The sequence below is a fragment of the Apium graveolens genome, chromosome 4 (assembly GCF_009905375.1).
Source record: "Apium graveolens cultivar Ventura chromosome 4, ASM990537v1, whole genome shotgun sequence".
Lineage (NCBI taxonomy): Eukaryota > Viridiplantae > Streptophyta > Magnoliopsida > Apiales > Apiaceae > Apium > Apium graveolens.
In genome coordinates, this window is record NC_133650.1 from 133,808,841 (window position 1) to 133,832,315 (window position 23,475).

At 35.8% G+C, this 23,475-nt stretch overlaps 2 non-coding genes across 2 annotated transcripts; both read right to left on the reverse strand.

Moving 5' to 3' along the window:
• Nucleotides 1-1,299: 1,299 nt before the first annotated feature.
• On the reverse strand, nt 1,300-1,406 carry LOC141722038 (small nucleolar RNA R71). The gene has a single exon (XR_012575073.1). It is a non-coding gene; the product is annotated as a small nucleolar RNA R71 (small nucleolar RNA).
• Nucleotides 1,407-21,078: 19,672 nt separating this feature from the next.
• LOC141722991 (small nucleolar RNA R71) lies at nt 21,079-21,185 on the reverse strand. Its single transcript, XR_012575987.1, has one exon. It is a non-coding gene; the product is annotated as a small nucleolar RNA R71 (small nucleolar RNA).
• Between the last annotated feature and the right edge of the window lie 2,290 nt (nt 21,186-23,475).

The following is a 23,475-nucleotide window of genomic DNA, read 5'->3' on the forward strand; positions in this document are numbered from 1 at the left end:
TCCGTCAGGTACATGATCATCCGTCGGGTTGCCTTGTTGATCATCCGTCGGGTAGCTTTGTTGATCATCCATCAGGTAGCTATTTGGCACTTGACTTCATTTCATTTATGCAGAATTACAAGACATCATCTATGTACAATTAATCAACCTATTCTGCATATCTAATTAAAGTCAACATGACTTATATGCTACTACAAAATCTATATAGAGGTGTTTGCTGAAATGTGCTACATGACTTATTTTTACATAAGCTACTCACTCGATGGATGTCAAATCATCATTTGTCGGGACTGTATTGAGTCATCCGTCAGGATTATATTTGCATATCTGTCGAGTGCTACATAATACACTAGTTGAATCTACTAATATATTTTGTTAATGAAATCATCAAGTTCACAACATATTCCCAACAACGACAGTTGGGGTTTACTAGTCTCGTGTTATCAGATTAGTTTCCATCACCATTGCATGCTAAGGTTAAGAATAATGACTTTGAATGAAGTAGTAATGAAGTTAGAATCCAATATTTGTCTCATATAGTTCATTCAATCACTTTTATTCTTAGTTAATTACATGTTAGTTTAATCTTAGTTATAAACATCTCAACTTGTTATTATCTTAGCATTGAGCGATAGCCATACCATTATTGCATAGGTGCATAATCTTAAGTTAACTAAAAAAAGTCTCTGTGGGTACGAATCTGATTTATATCTTATACTACATGTGAACGCGTATACTTACGTGTAATTTTATCGCGTGTTTTCACCCTAACAAGTTTTTGGCACCGCTGCTGGGGACTCGGTGTTAATTTTTAGTTTATGTGCTTGAAATCAGTGGTCGTTAAAGTTCACCGACTCAGATTATTTTACTTTCATTGTTTACCTGTTTATGTTTTAGGTACTCCTTAAAATGGGAGATCAAGTAGAATCAACGAAAGCATTGATGAATTTTTCTCAACCCAAGATCAATGACATTCAATCTAGGATTATCAGACCAGCGATCGCAGCTAATACCTTTGAAATCAAGCCTGGAACGATTCAGATTGTACAAAATTCAATCCAGTTTGGGGGTTCTGCAACGAAAGATCCTAGTATGCATATTAGGGATTTCATCGAGATCTGTGACACCTTCAAGTTCAACAATATTTCCGAAGATTCTGTGAAGCTGAGACTTTTCCCTTTTTCTCTGAGGGATAAAGCTAAGTGTTGGTTACACTCTCTACCAGCAGGTTCTATCACTACTTGGGAGGATCTCACTCAGAAATTTCTTCCTAAATTCTTTCCTATGGTAAAGATAGCTGCAATGAGGTATGCTCTTACTAAATTTGCGCAGCAATCAGGAGAATCTTTATGTGAAGCTTGGGAGCGCTATAAGGAGATGCTTAAGAAGTGTCCTTATCATGGAATGCCTGATTAGATGATCATCAATTACTTCTATAACGGTTTGGGAGCACAGTCAAGACCCATACTCGATCCAGCATCAGGTGGAGCATTATGGGCAAAGAGCTATGAGGAAGCTTATGATCTAATTGAACTGATGGCTGCTAATGAATATCAGTATCCAACTCAGAGATTGCCACAAGGCAAGGTAGGAAGAGTTCTTGAAGTGGATACAGCTACTGCTATCACTGCTCAACTAAAAGCGTTGTCTATAAAGATCGATTCTCTGGCTAACTATGATGTTAATCAGATAACTAGTGTTTGTGAGATGTGTGCAGGTTCGCATGCGACGGAGCAATGCACTATATCTAGTGAATCAGCTCAGTTTGTGAGCAACTTTTAGAGATCGCAGCAACCAGTTCCAGATACTTATCATCCTAAAAACTGGAATCATCCTAACTTCAGCTAAAGCAACAATAAGAATGCGATGCAACAGCCGTTCCAGTAGTTTGGGGCAAAGCAATTCAACCCTCCTGGTTTTTAGCAACAATTTGCACCAAGACAACAATTCCAACTTCAACAACAACTCATGGAGGTGCAGGTCAATCTTCAAATGAAAAATCTGAATTGGAGGAGTTGAGGCTTATCTGCAAAAACAAGGCTCTCATATGCCAAAGCTAGGCTGTTTCTATCAAGGCTCTGGAGAACCAAATAGGGCAAATTGCTAACGTCCTATTGAATCAACTACCAGGAACGCTTCCTAGTGATACAGAAGCCAATCCAAGCAAGAGGAAAGTTAACGAACAGGTGAACACCATCACCTTGAGATCCAGAAAGGTCACAAGCCCCCAAATTCAACAAGATAAAGAGTATGAAAACTCTATAATGCAGGTGCGTCTGCACCCTTGCTAATTCTAGAAAATGAGATTGTAACTGAAAAAGTGGTGCAGAAGGATGCCGAGGTGGAATCAAGGAAGAAAACTGTGAAACACACTCCTCCTGAGGGTAATACAGGGGAGAAACGGGTCTATCCTCCACCTTCTTTTCCTAAGAGGCTGCAGAAGTAGAAGTTGGATAAGCAATTTGCTAAGTTTCTGGAGATATTCAAGAAACTTCACATCAACATACCTTTCGCTGAATCTCTTGAACAGATGCCTAGTTATGTGAAGTTTATGAAAGGTATTCTCTCTCGAAAGTGAAGCTCGATGACTTAGAGACCGTTGCTCTTATAGAGGGATGCAGTGCAGTTCTGCAACAGAAATTGCCTCTGAAGCTTAAGGATTCTGGAAGCTTCACGATTTCTTGCACTATTGGAAACTTGTCTTTCGACAAATGCTTGTGTGATTTGGGAGTTAGCATCAATCTGATGCCCTTGTCCATCTTCAAGAATCTTTGTCTACCTGATCCGAAACCGACATACATGTCATTGCAACTAGTTGATCGTTCCATCGCTTATCCATGAGGTATAGTGGAGGATGTCTTGGTCAAGGTGGACAAACTCATCTTCCCTACTGATTTTGTCATTTTAGATTTCGAGGAAGATAAAAAGATTCCCATAATCTAGGGAAGACCACTCTTGGGTACAGGAAGAACTATGATTGATGTGCAAAAAGGAGAGCTTATAATGAAGGTTCAAGATCAGAAGGTCACTTTTAGTGTGTTCAAGGCAATAAAGTTACCCACAGAAAAAAAAAGCAGTGCTTTAAAGTAGAGTGGGTGGACTCTGTCGTGAATTCGGAGCTTGAGCAATTGCCAAAGTCAGATACCTTGGAGAGAGCATTAATAGGGGAATCAGTTCTTGAAGATGAAGAAGGAGCAGAGCAACTGCAGGTTTTGAATGCACCTCCATGGAAGAGGAAGTTGGATATGTAATTTATTCTCTTGGAATAGAAGAGCTGAAAATTCCCAGGAGCGTCTCGATCCGTCGATTGAAGAAGCTCCCACACTTGAGCTCAACCCACTTCTAGATCACTTGAGTTATTCATTCTTAGGTGCACCCCTGGACAAGAGGTTGGAATATATTTATGGTAATATAAAGGGTGACCGGCCGGTTCCTCCCGTGCTTACAGAAGGTTCCTCTCGTGCACCACAGACAGTTAATAGGTATGGTCTTGGTCATGCACACTATAGAAGGTTGATTCAGCATATTGAGGCCATGCATGGCATCCACCGACATTTTGCTGAAGATTTGACACTCGCTCTCGGTACTGTTTTCCGAGACACTGATGTAGATGGTTGATTGACCACCTAATCCTCCAACCGAAGAGGATGATCCTCCCGCTAACTAGGTATGCCTGAAATCCTTATTATTGCCTTCAATGAGGACATTGAAAATTTTAAATTTGGGTTGATAATGTAAGGATTAGTTTGTCTGTGTCCACGTAGATTCATATAGATTCATGTAGCATGTTTAGTTGTATTTCATTGTATTTTTGCATGATTGTTCATATAGATCATATTTGTTTGCTTTTTTTTTGTGTTTTTATGTGAGTTCATATAGTTGCATGTGCACACATATAACATGATCCCTTAGGTTGAGCTGTTTCCGATTGATAAGTTGATGTTGATGATGAATAGAGGGTTGTTTTAAGTCTAATGAATTGATTTGCATGCCAGGAAAACAAATTCACAAGTCTTATAGGTTTGCTTTTGATCTAGTTCATGATCATACTTGTTTATTTGTTGAGATTTAATCACTTTTTAATATTTAGAATTTTTGGTATTCTTGTAATGGTAAAAAACACTGAATTTAAATATGGAGAAAAACTTGGAATTCATTGCTAGTGATGAATAAGGCTAGGCGTCAAATGGCTAGTAGCCGACTCATAATTTATGAGTAGTCTAGGGTTGAATGAGATGGAGTGAAACGCACACATTCAGAAATTGTTGAAAAGAAAAAAAGAAAAAAAAAGTATGTGTTTATGCATAATTGATCAAGAGTGAGCTCTTTAATACTCGAGTTATTAAGTTCTAGGGGACTTTGTGCCTAGTGACCTAAGGCTTTGATAGTCTGGATCCGCTAACCTAACGCTCAATACATGGGTATTATTTCATGAGTCTTTTGGGACCTCACTCATTGCACGGTCAAATAAGCATGTTATTATATGTTCAATAATAGCGTGAATCCTTGTATAACTCTAGTAGAAATAAGGTTTTAAGAGTCATTATGTGTTTAACGTCTATTCTGTTTATAAACTTGTGATTGTCTTGATGAGAGATAGTTATGGTTATTGATCTAGTTTCGAGAGTATATTTGTTAATCATCCACACACGCACATTTCTGGTTTGTGAGTTGGTTTGTGGGGTTTATTCAAACTCTGTTTTGAGTTATTACATTCTTAGAGGCGTTGGCTTATTCATTTGGTTATGGTTATTCTGAGGGGATCGATTTTATTATCATTTAGTTGCATTCACGTAGTTGCATTAATGCATTAGGTTTGTTTTATAGATTTGAGTGTGTTTATGCTTGAGGGAAATCATCGATTCAAGTTTGGGGGTGTGATAAGTGGATTTTATATCTACTTGGAATGCTTCATTACAAGCTTAAGTTGGTGTTTTGGACTCAAGTTATTGGTATTTTTGATATGTTTTTGTGTTATTGCATTTCATGCATCAGTTCAATGAAAAAAAAGGAGATTTATAAGTAAATATTCTGAAAAGAGGTCAGAATTGGAAGCCTAGGCCATTCTCAAGTTGTATAGAATCTCGTTAGCTTCACGTAGGAAGTTGAATCACCTAATTCTGATGAGCAGAACTCAAGATACAGCCAAAAGAAGAAACTGCAGAAAAGTTCAGAAGTCAGGCGCGGCTGCCCCCAAAACTAGCGAGGCCGTCCCGCCTTTCTGCCAAAAAACAGCGCGCCCGCGCTGATTTGAGCGCGGCCGCCCCGCCCTTTTTGCCCCAGAATCCTGATTTTAGTAAAATTTGATGATTTTGAGGGTCTAGGTCCACTAGGGGCTTATATATAGTGATAAAAAGACGTTTTTAACAATGAGGAGCCAAGGGAGAGAAATAAGAAGACCTAGAGAGCATGAGACGGCTACGGAGAAGAAGAATTTTGTTTTCTTTAGTATAGTTGATACTTGGATGCTTGTTTTCGATTTTTCTTTAAACCCTAGTACTCTTATGTTGTTTATTATCATGTTTCCATTGGAACCTATGGTGACGATGAGTTCGATTATGGACTAATCATTATCGTGGGGTTCTAACGGATTTACTTATGGATTTTCTATAGTTAATTTTTTTTGATATTTTGGTGTGTGGTGATTGATTGATATCCTAGTATTGGTTGTGCGTATTCGTCTTATGTGCGTAGCTAATATATAAGATAGCATGTTAATCTATACTGAAGCGACAGTGAATATAGAGGTTTAGAACTTGCCATGTTAGCATAGATTCATGTATTTATTATGCATGATTCGTAGGTAATTTTAACCATCTTACTTTCCCTATATAATCACGATAGATAACTTGTTCATTAAACTTTATGTTGTCAAATTCTATAAACGTATAGGGTCTCAACATAATTTGGTGTCTATTCAGCTTCTATCTCTTTTGTAGATGTCTGGTAGTATGGTATTCGTACAATGACAGTTGGCGTTTACTAGTTTCGTGTTATCTGATTAGTTGTCATCACCATTGCATGCTAAGGTTAAGAACAATGACTTTGAATGAAGTAGTAATGAAGTTAGAATCCCATGTTTGTCTCATATAGTTAATTCAATCACTATTATTCTTAGTTAATTGCATGTTAGTTTAATCTTAGTTATAAACATCTCAACTTGTTATTGTCTTAGCATTGAGCGATAGCCATGCCATTGTTGCATAGGTGCATAATCTTAAGTTAACTAAAAAGAGTCTCTGTGGGTAAGAATTTTATTTATATCTTATACTACTTGTGAACGCGTATACTTACGTGTAATTTTAGCGCGTGTTTTCGCCCTAACAACCATTGAGCTAATTTTTGTTCCAACAGAAAAACAATTAGCTGACATTTTTACTAAACCTTTGGATGAAGCTACTTTCACTAGACTTGTAGGTAAAATTGGTATGCTAAATTCTTCATCCTAAGGGCAAGAACTCAGCTAATGTTTTGTAGAAGATTAATTTCTGATAAATCAAAATTCATTTGATTAACTAAAAATTAACTGGAACATGAATTATAAATATTTCATATTTATCTGCATATTTGTTTTTCATTTTATGTCTGTAAACTTAGAATTTTTCAAATTTTAAGTCAACTGTCTCTTTTTGTTAATTCATATCTTCAATATATGAAATTATTATAAGACAGACCTGAAAAGCAGCAAAAGTTCATAGAGACTGAGTTCTTGATAAGTATAAATGACTTCTTTTTTGAGGAAAATCCTCAAGTTCCTCTTCCAGTCTAGGAAGTTTGTTCCTGTCAGCTTGTCCTTCTCAAGGACTGATCGCACATAGAAGTTGTTTGAATTATTTGCCATTTGATATCTACAATGTTTAAGTGCATAAGATTAATTAGTCTACATATGATTATTAAATTATGTTTAAGTGATTATTCATATATATTCAAAATATATATCTCCCACTATTTTTATCAAATTAATAGCCCTAAATATTAATTCGGAAAGAATATCTCCTATATACTTTCTAGTGAGCCAACATCCATATTTCATCACATCTTAGGTCAGCTTTGGCTTTTCTCCCCAAATAAGATTATTTAGGTAGACAACATTTGTCAATTATATCAACTATATAACTCTTGGATAGTTTAGTGGAACGACATTTATTCATATTTATCCAATAAATCTCACCAAACTCTATGCCTCTAAATTCACAATCCTATTGTGGTAACTTAGTTAAGTCTAACCCAAAAGTCTAAAAAGTATCATATACTTCAACATGCCGTCCCACGATAGATGGGAGAACTTTGCTCTGGCGAACCCACTCCTTATCGATCTAGGGGTTAACGAGTTGGACATATTGGAAGGCATCTAAATAACTTAATATAAACATTAGGGTTTTGTTAGTATTATAACGATCATGATCCCATTATAAAGAGATTCCCAATTTTTCCTTGAATAAAATACTTCAAATCAATACTCGATAATGGTTTGATTTCCAGCTAGTAGAGGAGTCACATCAGTCTCGCTTAAAACCCACAACCTTACAAGTTCAATGAAATCATTGTTGAAAAAATAGCCCCATGATGGAAATAAAGAAGATTCATATTTCATTTCGTGTTTCATAAACACGAGAATCTCATAATCATTTGTAAATTTTAAAATCTTGAGTCGTTACAAATTTTATCTTGTTTAGCAGGCATGACATGGGTAACGTATCTAATACATACATTCATGCATGATTAATATAATTAAAGCATGCATCATTTACTATTCTATACATACATTCATACCTCAATATGTAAAGTGTGGTATGTAAACGTGCTTGGTTATGGCCTTTATCCTATGTGATCCTTTCAAGCTAATTAAAGGATCATGGTCAATCTATGGTGAAAAATATAAATACAATTACAACTCTTCATTCTTCTTGTCTTGATTGTTGTTTCTCCTCTTGAATCATTCCTTCTTGAAGTACATTACAATAAAACAACCTATACCAATATACTTACATAAGAAAACTTGAGTTACATTCGAGGTAAAATAGTTACAAGAATAATGAAAATGACATGCAAGTCGTATTTATAAAAACCAAAACCATAAACTTTAATCTAAAGGTCTTAAGGCCATAACCAGTACCATGCTCAATTAAACAAATAAAGAACTTGAAAAAAACAAAATACAACGGGGGTCCGGGGGCGGCAGCTGCAACGACTGAGAAAATTACGCTTGTATTATATTATTATAACAATGAATTATGTGTTTTTTTATGTTATTATGTGTATTTAGTCATAAAACCGTAACTGCTATGTGCTACGTGTGTTCCGTATCGTCAAGTTATTTTTTCAGATATTTATTGGGTATTTCGTTTCGTGTTAAAAGCTTTTGTATCAAAAGTTGTACGATCCAAACTTTGTTTTAATAACTGATATTTCAAATAAAATAATTGGCCTTATTTTTCCTAGAATGGCTTGTACCATTGCGTTATTTTGAACATCTAGTTATTTTATAAATTTTCTCGTTTTGTGAAAAATGACTTTTCCGGGCCTCTTCGGGTGTCAAAAGCCCCACAAAAATCATATTTTTATTTTTACAAAATTATGGGACTTTCAATTATACCATTTCTTGGTATTTTTGAATTTGTCACAATTTTTGGGAATTTTTGGCATATATATTGTATATATTAAATATTTAAAAATTAGAAATTAATACTAAAAAATTATAAACTTAGGGGCCAATTAACTTTATTAGATGCATAATTAGGGCCTTAATTTTAATTAGGATTATTATTTTACTTACTATAAATAGCCTAATTTTTATTAAATTATTTATAATTAAATATTAAAAATACAAAAAAATCAGAAATTCTCTGTTTTCGGGTCGAGTTTTTCAGAATCGGGTTGAGGAATCGGACCGAGCCAGTGTGAGAGAACGGTGATATATTTATGATAGATCGTGTAACAGGCAAGTTCTCCCCTATTCTAAATTCAGAATAGTGAATTGCTTTAAGACTTTCATCACAGTTAAACACTGATAATTCCTGTTCACATACACTGATACACAATTATTATTCCTCTATTCATATCTCATTTCGATTCCTGATTTCTCTTGATTCCTTGAATACTCTATTTATATTCCAAAATATTATATATCTATACATATATCCTGATATATTCTGATGTTGGGATACATCAAAGCATACCAATTATTCTGGTTGCTCATCTGTGGACTAGATGGTGGTGTTTGGGATCATGTATATACTTGATCCTAAGGACCGAGAATTAACTGGATCCTTGTGTTGGGCCATAGAGCCTGGGTACCCGAATGGATCTATATATAAGGGTGTAGATCGGCACTGTGTCCTGGATGATCAGTAGGATATAGGTGCAAACTTGTGTCCAGTCTAGTTTATTGATACTCGTCGATAGTGGCCTTCGTTCTCCTTTGCAGAAATATATATCTACCAATATAATGAGATTACCAGTTCATTTAGCTTTATCATAATACTGTTTTTATATTGTGGACTTGTTGAGCAAATTTTGGCTCACCCCCTTTATTGTTATTCACCTTGTTTGTTTTCAGTTAAGAAAGAGAATAAAACATATCCAGACCCGCGTGGTAAAGAAGCTTGTCAAGCAGCAAGATCCTCTAATACCAAGAGTGCTAATCCCGATTCAGGAAGAGAGCTTTGAACCACCTAAGCAGGTGTGGTGTAGATAGATGTGGTGTGTGTTTGAAATAAAATGAATTTAGTTAAAACTTGTTTATATAATGGTTTGTAATAAAGAGAGTTCTATGAGATGTTAAATTTAGTTTATAATAAAGTTATTCTGTTATTCTTATTTTCATACCTCAACCTGAAAAGATTCTGGATAGATTAAAGGGGTTAGATATATGTTTGTATAATTGTAATACAGGTTTGTATTAGTTTGGAGATTAGAAAGTAACCCCCAAATCTAGACCCCGGATTTGGAGGGCGTTATGTTACAGTTTGGCATCAGAGCTATAGGTTTTTGTCCCTGAAACAAGAACATTAGGAATAAGATAAGATAGGTAGATCACATAAGATAGGAATATGATTGTTGAGGTTTAGATAGTTTTAAGACTAGGAATTTTTAAGTTTTAGGAATGCTAAATGACCTTCTTTTGTCTTGTGTTTGGCTATATTATCAGATGGTATCATCATTATCTTCTGAGAGAACCGTCACAGGACCGGTAGCCCCGGTGATACCACCAGTATCAGTTGAGATTCCAGCACAGATACCTCCACCAGAGATACCACAGGAGCCAGCACCACTAGCCCCAGAGCAGCTTCCAGATCCTGATATGTTTGATCCTATGGAGTTTTTTGAGCCATTGATACCACCTCCATTACCTTTAGAGTATCAGTTCATACCTGAGGTTTAGGCAGAGTGTCCACCGGTTGTAGCTCCACTTCCTATGCCAGTATATGCTCCAGTTCTAGAGGTGTTTCAGATGGCCCCGGTTGAGGGGATGTGAGAGCATGATATAGGGTTACAGTTGGGATTGCCTCAGCAGGGTGTTGCTGGGATACCCAGGGTTCCGTCACAGGAGTCAGTTGGATAGGTCAGAGAGCCCCACATGGTACCTTACCATGAGTACAGTATCATGAGGGAAGATGTACAGTATTGGAGATCTCAGTGCAGGGAGATTATGTGATTGTTTGATCGGAGAGACAGAGGTCCCTTATTAACACTTCAACCAGATTATCTGATGAGATAGAGGTTACGACAGATAGTTTATAGCGCATCTCTTAAGTTGGACACATTGATGCATGCTGGGACACATACTTATGCGGAGTTTCACAGAGCCACCCGTCTTGCTCAGTCAGTTATTGAGACTCTTCATCAGGAGTTAGGCCGTATTCCGCCAGGGTTCTGAGACATGACATTGGACCAGGGATATTGTAGTATATGTGTTATATGTAAATAGAGACAGCTATAGTATAGTGGGACTATATATGTATGTATGTACCCAGTTTTGATGTGTATTGGCAGCATTTATGATAGACTTGATGTTAGACTTTTATATCAAGCATTAACACCTGTTGTTGGTGTCAGTTATATAAAATAAACCTTTTTCAATCTTTTTCTTTTATTTATTCAAATTTTCAGTCTTTACAGAATTTACTTTTACTTTACCGCTTTACAGTTTTTCCATATCTTAGATTTTGTTTTATTCAAAATAATGATGTTCAGCTTATTTATTTAGAATTTTAAAATTGTTTCAAATGTTTTGTTTAAATCCCAAACAGTTTAATTTTTTTGTTTTAATACAAGTCAATTTGTTTCCTTATCCACTATCAACTGTTTAATAAAATTATTAAAAGACCTGTTTGTTTTATTATCATAAAAATGACACCAAAAAGAAAGACCAGAACTGAAACCTCCAATAGCAACTCCGAGGAAGAGAATAATAACCCCATTAACCAAATGTTCCATCTGATGCAATAACAGATGGTAATGATGCAACATTAGATGCAGCAAAAACAACCATTTTAGTAACAAATGTTACAACAACCACCTCGTCCTAAACCTCAAATACCACCAGTTATGCCTGTTGTTACTTTTAAGCAGTTTCAGTTAGTTAAGCCTCCAGAATTTGAGGGCACAACAGATCTTACTATGGCTAGGGCTTGGTTGAAAGAAATGGAGAAAGTGTTTGCGCTTGTGAAAGTTGATGAAGATCAGAAGACTGATTTTGTTAGCTATTTCCTGAAGGGAGAGGCTAATTATTGGTGGGAATCCAAGAAAGCTCTAGAAGGTGAGGGCATTGTGACTTGGAATAGGTTTACTGAATTATTTTTAGAGAGATATTTTCCTCGCTATATGAAGAACCAGATGGAAATCAAGTTCTTGGAATTGAAGCAAGGGAATATGTCAGTGACTGAATATGAAACCAAGTTTACATAATTTGCTAGGTTCGTTACGGAACAGGTTGATACTGATGAGAAACGGGCTAAGAGATTCCAACAGGGATTACAGCCATGGATTCATAGCAGAGTGGCAGTATTTGAATTGATGATATATACAGCCATGGTTCAGAAAGCCATGATCATTGAAGTGGAAAGTGTGATGTCCAAAAAGGAAAAGGGACAAGGGAATTTTCAGAACCGTTCTAACAAGAAGCCGAGATTTCAAGGCCGGGAAAATATAAATTTCAAAAGGATAGGTCAAGGCAATCAGAGAGCAGGTAATTGTTTCCAAGCTCCAAACCAGCAGGGAATGGTCAGACCACCATTGCCTTACTACAAAACATGTGGTCAGAAATATACGGGCATTTGCAACAAAGCAAATGTGACATGCTTCAAGTGTAAACAAAAAGGACACTATTCCAATGAATGTCCAACAGGGGGAATATAAGTTACTCATTTCCAGTGTGGAAGAAAGGGCATGTTGCCAGGGATCGTAGAGGACCAGCGATGGCAGCCAGTGTTCCAAGAGTATTGGCATTACCTCCACCACCACATCAGAGTATGCCGAGAGCAAGAACTTTTAATATTACTATGAAGGAAGTTGTGCAAAGTCCAAGTGTGATTGCATGTACGCTTTCAGTGAATTCAGTTATTGCAAAAGTATTGATTGATTCTGGAGCCACAAGATCCTTTATTTCTGAAGAATTCATTGATAAGATATGTTGTGAAATTCAACGGTTGGGCGAGAAGTTAATTATAAAGTTAGTGAATGACTACCAGTTGTCTGTAAATCAAGTATGCCCCAAGTGCGATATCGAAATAACAGGACATCACTTTTCAATTGACTTGATACCTTTCAAGTTAGAAGAGTTTAATGTTATTCTAGGATTGGATTGGTTAGCCAGTAATAATGCTCAGATCGATTGTGCGAATAAGAAAGTGAAATTGGGAACTGCGGAGAATGCAAAGGTGAGAAATAGCGGAAAAAGTTCCTGACGATGATGCAGACTAAACGATTGCTACAACAAGGATGTAAATTTTATTTAGATTATGTGTTGGATACTGAAAAGGAAAGTCCGAGGGTAGAAGATATTCTCGTTGTGTGTGAATTTCCTGATGTCTTTCCAGATGAACTTCCAGGATTACCGCCGGATCTAGAAATTGAATTTAGTATTGATTTAGCACTAGGTATGGAACCAGTTTCGAAAGCTCCGTATCGAATGGCACCGGTTGAAAAGAAAGAATTGGTAACACAATTGCAATATCTTCTGGATAAAGGATTATAAGACCCAGTGTATCCCCATGGGGTACACCAATATTGTTTGTTAAGAAAAAAGACGGCAGTATACGACTATGTATCGACTGTCGTGAGTTAAATAAGTTAACTATCAATAAAAAGTATCATCTACCACGGATCGATAATTTGTTTGATCAATTAAAAGGAGCCGCATGGTTTTATAAGATAGATTTGAGGTCAGAGTACCATCAACTGAAGATAAGGGTCGAAGAAATTCCCAAGACTGCTTTTCGTACCAGATATGGACATTATGAATTCCTTGTAATGGCGTTCGGTTTAACTAATGCACCAGCATCGTTCATGGATTTGATGAAAAGAGTGTTCAAGAGATACTTGGACAGATTTGTGATTGTATTTATTGATGACATCTTGATTTACTCGGAGACTGAAGAGGAACATGCCAGGCATTTGAGGATTGTTTTAGAAATATTAAGAAAAGAACAGCTTTACGCGAAGTTCTCGAAATGCAATTTCGGGTTAAAAGAAGTACAATTTTTGGACCATATTATCAGCATTGGAGGAATTAAAGTTGATCCAACAAAGATTGAATCCGTATTGAATTGGGAGAGACCAAACACATCGACAGACATCAGAAGTTTCTTGGGATTGGCAGGTTATTACAGAAGATTTGTTAAGGATTTTGCGAAGATAGCCATGCCATTAACCAAGTTGACTCAAAAGAATGAAAAGTTCATATGGAATGAAAAATGTGAAGAAAGTTTTCAAGAATTAAAGAACCGACTGGTGATATCACCTATACTTGTGCTACCATATGAGCAAAGAGATTTTGTTATTTATAGCGATGCTTCTTATCGAGGACTTGGATGTGTTCAGATGCAACACGGTAATGTAATTGCATATGCTTCTAGACAACTGAATTCTCATGAATTGAAATATCCTACGCATGATCTGAAACTAGCAGCAATCGTGTTCGCACTAAAACTTTGGAGACATTATCTTTATGGAGAAAAATGTGAAATTTACATGGATCATAAAATTTTAAAGTATATCTTTACGCAAAAGGAACTCAACATGAGACAACGAAGATGGCTAGAATTGATCAAGGATTATGATGTTACAATCAACTATCATCCAGGAAAAGCAAACGTCATAACAGATGCGCTAAGCCAGAAAGAGAGATTGAATATATTGACTTCTTCAGAAGAGTTGGTCAGAGAATTTGAGAAATTGGAAATTAAAGTTCGTATTCCAGGGGAATCCACTGAAATGAACTATGCAATGACATTTCAGCCAGAAATAATGGAAAAGATTCAAAGATGTCAAGAGGAGGTAATGGGTCAAGAAGACGACAACCTAACAGGAGAAGAAATCACAAGTCAGAAAGATGGTAAAGGAATTCTACGAGTTTCCTCGAGAATCTGGATACCAAATGTACCAGAATTAAAGGAAGAAATCCTACGGGACGCTCACAACTCAAGATATTCCATACATCCAGGAAGTACAAAGATGTATCGAGATTTGAAATAAAACTTTTGGTGGCCAAACATGAAGAAAGAAATAACAGAGTGGGTAAGTAAATGCTATACATGCCAACGAGTCAAAGCAGAACATCAACGTCCAAGTGGATTACTACAACCACTGGATATTCCGGAATAGAAATGAGTGTTAGTGTTTGTGCCCTAGAGACAACAATATTATGTTTATATTATGAAATATTTGGATTATTAATTATGATTATATGGATTATTCTTTAGTAATTTATTATATCTTTATTTTCTGCGATAAGATATTAGATTAATAAATGTCCTTGGAATATGATATGTAAATCTATATCTCTAAGTACGTGACTTGGAAATGAGATTACGAGAATATTATTGATATTCCTAAAGGTCCCTAGTCAAGTATTATTGTTAAGTGATGATAATAAATACATTGAGACTAGTGTGTTTGTTGGTTGATGATTACATCTCATTGATCATAGGTATGGTGATACTAAAGTCAAAACACAGGTACATGTATTAAATACATGGTGCTTGATTGACCCGTTGTGAGATACCACATGTTTAAAGTGTCATAAGTTAATCTCACAGTCATAATGATGTATTGGTCCTTTGACCTGAAATCTTTATATTTCTATATGAGAATTAATATACTTTGATACTATTGAAAGTTATCCTTGACCGGGTAATAATAAAAGTAGACATTGGGTACATTATGAATCGTATGAGAAATATTAATGATCTAGATGAGATTTAGCCCTCCTTTATTAAAGGAGTGATATTATTGGCCTCTTGATTGAGTAAGACTATAAAATGCATGGTCGTGCTCAAATACTGATTTGTTTAATAGTTTACTCATTGATCAAGGAAAGAAGGATTAAACGTTAACAGAGGATGACAAAATGTATGCCTCGAGTTTGATCTATAATATAAGGCTAAAGGGATTATATTACATTATTCACGAAAGGTTTAATCGATCACTGATTTTGTAATATTCTGAAATTTTAGAATTTTTAGAATTATTATTTGAATATATATATATATGTGTGCTTTTATGATTTAGAAGGAATAAAATGGTGGATATTTTATTCATGTTTGACGAGTTGGTGTTATTAAATGGTAATGTGCTAATTGTAAAGTGTTATATCGATCCTTGTTAATTTCTGAAAATATTTACTTAAATGTATTATTTTTAAAAGTTATTTAAAAGACGATCTTATTGATATCGGTAAATTGAAATTGTTTTGTAAAATCCGAGAAATATCGTGCAATTATTTTTATCAATAAAGAATTATTATGTGATTAATATGTGAATTTTGGTGAAATATCTGGTTATGAGAATTGATGTTTGGATGTTTATATGTGATAAAATTCGAGTATTTTAATTTTTATATATCCAAAATAAAGTACAGATAATTTGGTATTTTTCTGTTAATTTATAGGTTGTTAGATGATTTTATAAAAGATTTATAAATTTAATAAATTACTTTCTGAGTAATTATAAACTATTTTTTTTAAACCGGGAATCGTCCAACTTCAACCGTTTTTGCATTTTTACAACCCGAAACTCTTCAGAAAACTCCTTCTTAATCGAATTTGATTATTCTGAGCATTTTTCGTGTTTTGACTTTTTCGATCCGGAGTACGGTTTGACCCATACGAGTCCCGACGAAGAATTTTCAATACGATAATCATTTCGGTAAATCAATAAAACCCTTATTCTCGAGAGATGGGATATTTTGATTAAATTATTACATTATCTTCTCTTAGAGTATTTTATAAGAAGCCCAGTTTCGATATTTATCCAAATTTTATACCAAATGGGATCGTTTTTATAGTTACCTAGCGGCTAAGTAATCTATTTTCGGATCCGATATGATCCAAGGGGTATTAATATTCCATAAGTATAAATAGTTGAATTTCTATTTTATTTTTCATAATTATCTAAAAATCAGATATTTATTTTATTTTATTTTTCAGAAAGAAAAAAATAGAAAAATCATATAAATTGTTCTTGGAGGTTTCAATCCATTCTTGATCTTAATCTTGCGATATCTGGAGATCCGTTGTTCCGTTTTTGACGATCTAGTAGTCGAATCGAAGCTCTCTTCGAGCCCGTTATTTTGATACAAGAATCATCAACTCGATGGAGTAATGCTCAAAAAACGTAGTTCATCATTTTAGTACGAATTGGGTTCTTGATTTTCAGGAGTTTTTGGTTGTTTTGGATGTTAGGATTAGCTTTAACATGTTATTTAGAGTCGATTCATACCATTTTTGTGTCCGTTCTATTGCCGGAATGGTTAGGTCAAGTTAAAGGTTTTGTTAGTTTGTATTTTTCAATTTTTTTGGTTTATACGTTAATTGGTTGTTGATTGTGATGATATGATTAGATTGTACGTGTTTCTAGCATCGTTTCGATATATAGTACGTCGATTATGGTTGAGAAATGAAGGAAATCGATTTTTTGGTCGGAAAGTTTGTTGTTCTTGATGGTTTTGATCGATTTTTGTGTGGGTTTGATTGTTTGATGTTGTAGTTGCTTCCATTCAATTTCTGGAATGATTTTTGTCGAGTTTGGTGTGAAAAACAGAAGTGTCATGATGTTTTGGTGTGATTCGGGGGTTCGCCGGAGGTGTTGAAGCTCGCCGGATTATGGGAAATTCCGGCGAGTTCTTCAAGCTTCCCGACCGTGTTCTTGTGCTTTGCTGCTGTTTGATCCATCTAAGAAGATGACACCTTGCCAAACCATGTTTCTGGGTATTATTTTCAGAAAATTCAAAATTCATTTGAAATTCCAAAAATTATTTTTAAATTCAAAACTAAATTTAGTTAATTATTTTAAATAGTTAACTGAATTATTTTAATTCCAAAAATCATTTTCTTTTATTATTTTCAAAAATTCAAATTTGATTTAATTATTTATAATTTATTTTAGTTAATTATTTATGGATTTAATTGATTGATTAATTCATTTAAGCAATTAATTTTATTTATAAATAGTTAAATAAAATATAATTATTTATAATTAAGCCAAATAATTCCTAAAAATTATTTCGAGCTTTTAAATATATTTATAGAGTATTGAATATTCAATTAATACTATTATTAATTGAATTATTCATATTTTATTCGTAGAAAATAGACCGTTCATCCGTGTAATACGAAACGAACGCGTCTAGACTCAGAAAAATATTTCGCTTTCATTAAAAATAATTTCCAGAACCCAAATACTTTTGTTTCGAAAGGTCTCTTGTTTTACAAGTCATTCTGAGTCGATTATTGATCGATAAATCATATTCTTGACCCAATTTCAGTTTTAAATGTACCGAGTTGAACCTTTTGATGAACTGAGTCATGTGTGATATGAATTATGTGATACGTGGATTATGAGCTTACGTGCTATGTGAATTACATGTGTATGTAAGTCAAGATTCTGGTGTTTGGCTGTTATAATTATGTGTGGGCTATCGTATGGGTAGACGATAGGATTTTTGACGCGCAGTTCGTTGAGTAATTATCATTTAGACGATTAAAATTGTATATTTTAATTATAGATGCGGATCATTTGAGTTGATCAGGACAAGGCGTTGGATAAAAAGTGCGATGGAATGGTATTGGATATCTGGCTTCTAGCAATCGCAGGAGCAGCACATCAGTGAATTGTCAAAAGGAAAGACGGTGATGCCATGAGATGTCAGAATGAGAGATTGTGTTATTGCGAGTGTGACTAACTGTTAAAAAAATCCAAAGGCAAGTATCCCTATCATCACTTTTTTTCAAGTGATATTTATTTTGAATCCTATTGTGCCAGTTTTCTATGATATTCTAATTCCAGAATAGTTCAATGTTTTTAATATCCAACTGCTTATGATTATGGAAGTATTGCTTTCATATTCTCAGTTCAGCATAGATAAATATTTCATATATCGCTGAATTAAATGCTTATTATTCAAGTACTCTCTGTTATTCTATGTTTAGAATAGTTAAATATTTTTAAATTACTGGATTTATAAATGTTTTGGATTTTGAGAAAAATAATTTGGTTGCGAATATTCCTACCCAAATTAATGAGGGAACAAAAATTTATAAGGGTGTCGATTATTATGACCCCTTTTTGATAAAAAGGTTTTAAGATTGGATCAATGCGAAAGTGACCGGGGCGGACGGTCCAGCGGAGGGCTATTGCTAAGTGTCATATGAAATATTATGACACAATTTTTCCACAGGTAGATATATTGCCTTTTTATTTGAGTACTCATGTTTTGGGGGCATGTTTCTATTAAGTGGAATTTATGACACTTATTTATTCTCTAATAAGCTTTAAGTTGGTATATTTGTACTCAAGTTATTTGTGTTTTAACGTGTTTTCAAGTGTTTTTGCATTTCAGGCTTTATTTTGAGAATCAGGTGAATTAGCATTGTTTTGATGCTAATATGGTGTTTAGGATGTGTTGGAATAAAAGCTTGAAAGACTGGTTTGAAGCTATAAGAAATAAAGAAAAGAAAATAAAGTTTTTTGGGAGAGGGTCGGCGCGCCCGTGCTGATCTTGCGCACAGCCGCGCCAGGGATCAGAAAGTCAGTGCACCCGCGCTGGTGAAGCGCGCGGCCGCGCTGGGCCGGGATAGAAGAAATCCTGATTCTTTTACAATTCAAATTCTGGACTCTTGGGGTGCATGGACTGCTATATATAAACATAACTTAGGTCGTTTATTAATAGAGGATAATTCATAATTCAGAGTTTGAAGACATCAAGGGAGGAGAAGATGGCAAGAGATCTTTTGGCACAATTCAACAAAGGCGGAGATGATCTAGTTTATTCTTGCGAATCTTTGTTTTGAGTTGTAATTTGGATGTTTGTTTTTTGTTTGTTTGAACCTATATTCTTGTGTGTACTTTGGTTTATTTTAGAAAGACTACGTTTGCTATATCATGTTTTCATTGGAAACCACGTTGGCGATGAGTTCGATTATGGGCTAATCGTTATCGCGGGGTTCTAGCGGATTTATTTATGAATTTCTTTAGTTAATTTATTTGATGTCCTAGTGTGTGGTGATTGTATGATATCCTAGTTATGGTTGTGCTTATTCGTCTTTATGAGTGTCGCGAACTTATAAGATAGTGTGTTAATTCTTAATGAAGCAAAAGTGAATTTAAGGATTTAGAACTTGCCATGCTAGCATAGACTCATGTATTGTTATGCATGATTCATAGGTAATTTTAACCATCTTACTTGCCCTATGTAATCAAGATAGATAACTTGTGCTTAAACCATTATGTTGTCAAATTCTATAGACATATAAGGTCTCAATATAATTGGTGCCTATTCAGCTTCTATCTCTTTTGTGGATGTCTGGTAGAATGGTACTCATGCAACGAAAGTTGGAATTTATCAGTTTCGTGCTATCTGATTAGTGTCATCACCATTGCATTCTAAGGTTGAGAATAATAAGGCTATTGAATAAAGTACTTAATAAAGTTAGAATCCCATGTTTGTCATATATATTAATTCTGTCTATTTTATTCTCGTAGTTATAATAGTTATCGTAATTCTTAGTTATAATCATTCTCAATTTGTTATAGTCTTAGCATTTAATAATAACCATACATTGTTGCGTAGGTGCGTAATTTAGATAGTTAACCAATACAGTGTTTGTGGGAACGAACTAGAAAAAATTCTATACTACTTGCGAACTCGTATACTTGCGTGTAATATTAGCGCGTGTTTAGCGACTAACAAGTTTTTGACGCCACTGCCGGGGACTGCAGTGTTAATTACTAGTTTATGTGCTTTGCATCAGTGGTCGTTAAAGTTCATTGACTCGGGCATTATTACTTATTTTTTTCTTTATTTCATTTTAGGTGATCTAGCGAGGGTGTATGCATACATGTTCACGTACTCGTAAGAGAACACTAGATAAAGTTGAGGAAGAACTTGTGGTAATTCGTAGGGAAGTTTTTGAGGAAGAAAAGAAGGTAGAAGAAGAAGAGAAAGTTGAAGAGCCAATTGTAGTAGCTATGGGTGATCAAGCAGAGAATCTGAAGGCTTTGATGGACTATTCTAAGCCTAAGATTAATGATATTCAGTCTAGCATCATTAGACCAACCATCGCGGCTAACACTTTTGAGATCAAGTCAAGCACGATCCAGATGATACAGAACTCAGTCCAGTTTGGGGGTTCTCCTATCGAAGACCCCAACATGCACATCAGGGATTTCATCGAGATCTGCGATACTTTCAAATTCAATGGTGTGACTGAAGATGCTATCAAGCTGCGACTCTTCCCATTCTCTTTGAGGGACAAAGCTAAATGCTGGTTACACTCTCTACCGGCAGGGTCTATCACAACTTGGGAAGATCTTGCTCAAAATTTTCTCACTAAATTTTTTCCCATGGTGAAGACTGCAGCAATCAGGAATGCTCTTACCCAGTTTGCACAGCAAACTGGAGAATCTCTGTGTGAGGCTTGGGATCGATATAAGGAGATGCTAAGAAAGTGCCCACACCATAGCATGCCTGATTGGATGATTATCAACTGTTTCTATATGGATTGGGTCCTACTTCTAGGCCCATGCTTGATGCAGCATCAGGAGGATCCTTGTGGGCTAAGAGCTACGATGAAGCTTATGAACTTATTGAACTGATGGCTGCTAATGAGTACCAGAATCCTACCCAGAGGTTGACTCAGGGAAAAGTTGCAGGAATTCTGGAGTTGGATGCAGCAACTGCTATCGCTGCCCAACTTAAGGCGTTGACAATGAAGGTGGACACTTTGGCTAATTGTGGAGTTAATCAAATCACTAGTGTCTGTGAGCTTTGTGCTGGTGCCCATGAGACTAATCAGTGCGCAATTTTGAATGAATCGGCTCAGTTCATGAGCAACTTCCAACGATCGCAGCAACCTGTGCCAGCTACCTATCATCCAAACAACCGTAATTATCCTAATTTCAGTTGGAGCAATGCTCAGAATGTGGTTCAACAGCCTTATCAGCAGTATCCAGCTAAGTAGTACAACCCCCCTGGTTTTCAGCAACCGCAGTATGCACCAAAACAACAACTTCAGCTGCAGCAAGTTAATGAAAAATATGAATTAGAGGAGTTGAAGCTTATGTGCAAGAGCCAAGTTATTTCTATCAAGACCTTGGAAAATCAAATTGGGCCAGTTGCCAATGCCTTGCTAAATCGTCAGCTTGGTACACTAGAAGGAAGCTAAAGAGCAGGTAAAGGCAATCACTTTGAGGTCTGGAAAGGTTTCTAATCCAGATAAAACTCAAGAGTTAACTGAAAAAGCTGGAGCTGAGGAAGAAGTAGAGCAGCAGGATGAAGAAGTGGAACAAAAAAAACTACTATTGAGCACACTCTTCCTGAGGGTAATACAGGGGTGAACCAGATCTATCCTCCACCACCTTTTCCTAAGAGGCTGTAGAAGAAAAAGCTGGACAAGCAATTCGAGAAGTTTCTGGAGGTGTTCAAGAAACTTCATATCAACATACCTTTCACTGAGGCCCTCGAGTATATGCCAAGTTATGCAAAGTTTATGAAAGCTATTCTCTCTCTAAAAGTGAAGCTAGATGATTTAGAGACTATCGCTCTCACGGAGGAATGTAGTGCTGTGCTGCAGTAGAAGTTGCCTCCGAAGCTTAAGGATCCAGGAAGCTTTACTATTCCAAGTACTATTGGGAAAGTGTCTTTGGACAGATGCTTATGTGACTTGGGGGCTAGCATCAATCTGATGCATTTGTCAATCTTCAAGTAATTGGACTTACCTGATCCCAAACCAACTTACATGACCTTGCAATTGGCTGACCGTTCCATTACATATCCGAGAGGTATTGTGGAGGATGTCTTGGTCAAGGTGGATAAACTCATCTTCCCTGCTAATTTTGTCATTCTTGATTTCAAGGAGGATAAGAAGATTCCCATAATCTTGGGAAGGCCTTTCTTGGAAACTAGCCGAACCTTGATTGATGTGCAGAAGGGTGAGCTTATAATGCGAGTGTTGGATCAGGATATAACTTTCAATGTGTTCAGTGCTATCAAATTTCCTCCTGATAATGAGGAGTGCTTAAAAGTCGAGTTGGTCGATTCGGTGGTCATATCGGAACTTGATCAATTGCTAAGGTCTGATGCCTTAGAAAAAGCCTTGTTGGGAAATTCAGATAGCGAAGATGACGAAGGTGATGAGCAATTGCAATATTTGAATGCTTCTCCCTGGAAAAGGAATATTGATATGCCTTTTGAATCTCTTGGAATGGAGGAATTGAACAAAGTTCCTAAATGCCTCAAGCCTTCTATTGAGGAAGCTCATACTCTTGAGCTTAAGCCTTTACCTGAACATTTAAGGTATGCTTTTTTAGGTGATGCATCTACTCTTCCTGTTATTATTGCATCTGACCTTTCAGGTAGTGATGAGGAAAAGCTTTTGAGAATTCTGAGAGAGTTCAAATTGGCAGTTGGATGGACTATAGCAAATATCAAGGGAATTAGCCCTTCTTACTGCATGCATAAAATTCTGCTAGAAGAAGGTAGCAAACCTACAGTCGAGCAACAAAGAAGACTTAATCCAATCATGAAGAAAGTATTAAAGAAGGAAATTATGAAGTGGCTAGATGCAGACATCATTTACCCTATCTCTGACAGTTCATGGGTAAGCCCGGTTCAATGTGTGCCAAAGAAAGGTGGTATCACTATGGTAGCAAATGAGAAGAATGAGCTTATCCCTACACGAACAGTCACGGGGTGGAGAGTTTGTATGGACTACATGAAGCTGAACAAGGCCATTAGGAAGGACCATTTTCCATTGC